This window comes from Myotis davidii, unplaced genomic scaffold (assembly GCF_000327345.1).
Source record: "Myotis davidii unplaced genomic scaffold, ASM32734v1 scaffold2229, whole genome shotgun sequence".
In the NCBI taxonomy this organism is placed as follows: Eukaryota; Metazoa; Chordata; class Mammalia; order Chiroptera; family Vespertilionidae; genus Myotis; species Myotis davidii.
The window spans coordinates 42533-45570 of record NW_006299528.1 but is presented as its reverse complement, the minus strand read 5'-3'; positions in this window follow the sequence as shown (position 1 = coordinate 45570).

Here is a 3038-nt window from a genome sequence, read left to right as displayed (position 1 = left end):
GCCAGCGGCTGTGCTGTCCATATAATAACAATGGCTGTGACTAAATCAGCTGGACACAAAAATAATTTTCTTCAAATAATAAATATTCACCCTTAGCAGATTCTCTCACCAAATTTAAATTAACTTGGTTTTGGCTCTTATCAAAATTAGGCCCGTAAGTAGAGTGACCATGCTGGCAGGACTCTCTGACTAAGCAGATCCCTAGCTGCTTTCAGGCTAACAGGCACGCTTGGGAAACCCTAAGCGCAAGCATTCTTTCTGGAAATTTACAAAGTGGCCTACACTGTGTAAAGCTCTGTAAAAATCGCATAAGCCAAAACAAGACATGATTCCTATCTCAGGTTGCTTTCAGTCGAGTGAGGAGCTGATAAGTAAAACAGATCTTATCCCCAATCCTGCCTATATTCCCACTAGCTCAGGCCCAGGGGATAGCTGACACATTTATCACTAGGTGAAAAAACCTGTCTGAATATATTACCTCCGGTGTTTGGATTTATTTTTGTCCTTTCATCTCCCTCTTCCTTTCTGAGGCCTGTTTACCAACATGTTTAACCCCCAATGCTCAGAGGTCTAACACCTACTGGGTGGGAGTCCAGAATGTGAGGGAAGAGGCAACATTTACCTTCAGGTTTGGGTGTCCAGACACATGCCCAGGGCTTTCTTACTTCCTTCTCGTTTCATCACACTAGTTCTCTGATGAGCTTCCAGGAGGATTTAGTATTGTCTAGCCTTTGGAATAAATAAACTTCAGGTTCAAATTGATATATCTTAAATTTTGTAAAACAGTCTCAAAAATAAGAAGTCCTCCATTTTGCCTGAAAGTTGAGAGACTTAAGGAATGGCCTCTGGAATTTGGTTTATGTGAAACTTGATTAAATTGTGATTCTTGACACCTATGGCCACTGAAAGGTCGGAGTAGGCCGGGGTCGTGCACCTATGACATGAGGCCATCATGTATCAAAAGAGATTTTATTCCCATCACCCGGTGCAGGTAGGCTGAGACCGAGAAAGGCATCAGCCAAGAGAGCAGGGAGAGATAGGTTTTTATTAACTTTTGCTGGTTGCAAGCCGCTCTGCTGACCTAAGGGTCTGGTCCATCCTTGGTTCTCCCCATGCCAGGTGTCTTCTGGTTATCTGAGCTATGCTGTGCTCAAGGCTGCAAGCTTTCTGCAAGGTATCTGCTAAGCACAATAAGTTTTTCTCTGCCCTGTATTATTCTCTTTACCCTTTCCATTCCCTTCTTAAAGGGTATACATAAAGGGAAAGAAGGGGGAAGGGGTTGACTTTTCTCTCTGTCCACTTCATGCATGGGAGGGACTGTTGTGGATGCCTAAGAAGTTAAGTCAGATTATTTCCTGGGATATAGGCCTGTAGGGTGCCTTTACCTGGGTAAGGACAAACTCTTCTACTTTCTGAACTAGGACTTGTAATCTTGTTTGTATAAATTTGGTAACTATTCTGAAAATGCAGGGCCTAAAGAGGAAGAGCAGGAGAAATAGTGTTAGGGGGCCTAAAAGGGGTAAAAGCCAGGTTAATTTGGGCAGAGCTGCTTGTAGGCTGGATCGTATGGAGTGCTTGCTCTATGCTTTCCTGACTTATTTCCTTGAGCCATTGCGTATTCTGAAGAATGTGTTGTGTTCTTTCCTCTATTTGACCTGTAGAGTTTAGACAAAAACAACAGGAGGTGTTAGCAACTAAATAAACCCCTCCCTCTTTGGCTAAGAGAGAGTCTAGGGCCATGGTGAGCAATCCATGGCTCGCGAGCCACATGCGGCTCTTTGGCCCCTTGAGTGTGGCTCTTCCACAAAATACCAACTGCTGCGCATGGGCCACGGAGTTTCAATCGCACTGTAGGTGTGCACCCGCACGTGGTATTTTGTGGAAGAGCCACACTCAAGGGGCCACAGATCCGCATGTGACTCTCGAGCCGTGGTTTGCCAAGCCGCAATTTGCCGACCACTGGGAGGGCAAGTAGAGGGACCATTTTAGGGATATAAGAGATCTGCAAAACTTAGAAGCATTACGAAGTGTTCTTTCCTCTATTTGACCTGTAGAGTTTAGACAAAAACAACAGGAGGTGTTAGCAACTGAATAAACCCCTCCCTCTTTGGCTAAAAGATAGTCTAGAGCGGCCATGTGGAGAAAAAAAAAGCCGCAATTTGCCGACCACTGGGAGGGCAAGTAGAGGGACCATTTTAGGGATATAAGAGATCTGCAAAACTTAGAAGCATTACGAAGGTAAACAAAGAGATGTGATCTGAAGAGAAATCCTGTAAATTGCCCTGGAGCCAGAGATCTGTAATGAATTCAAAAATATCTTGCACTGTTTAGATGGGATAGTCTGGGCCAGGTGGGGGAATGCTGTCACTAATAATCTGCAGGAATGTGGAAGTCTGGGTATATAATTTATTAGTCATTTGGCTGATATGCGAGAGGGGCTTTTTTTTTTTTTTTGATCTGAAGAGAAATCCTGTAAATTGCCCTGGAGCCAGAGATCTGTAATGAATTCAAAAATATCTTGCACTGTTTAGATGGGATAGTCTGGGCCAGGTGGGGGAATGCTGTCACTAATAATCTGCAGGAATGTGGAAGTCTGGGTATATAATTTATTAGTCATTTGGCTGATATGCGAGAGGGGCTTTTTTTTTTTTTTTTCAGGAAGGCGATTGGGAAGGTAGGTTATTCTGGAGGCAAGGTGTTTGTGTGTGTGGGTGTGGGTGTGGTGTTTTTTTTTTTAACTTTTGCTCTTTGCTAGGCATCTGGAGCTTTCTGCTCTGGTGAGTTTTTACATCTGTACTTGGCCTATTGTCCTTGCTCTGGGGGTCAGGTATGATGAGGTCTGGGCACAAAAGAAGGTTGTGATGGTATCTAGGGGTGTTATTTTCTGAGTACAAATAGGGCTTGTAATCTGGTAGAGACAAAATGTTTTAGACATTTTAGTATTATTGGGGTAAAAGTTAGGACAATAAGAATTATGACAAATGGTCTGGTGGAAGGAAAGAGATTCTTAAATTATTTATTTTTAAATGTCCTTGGTT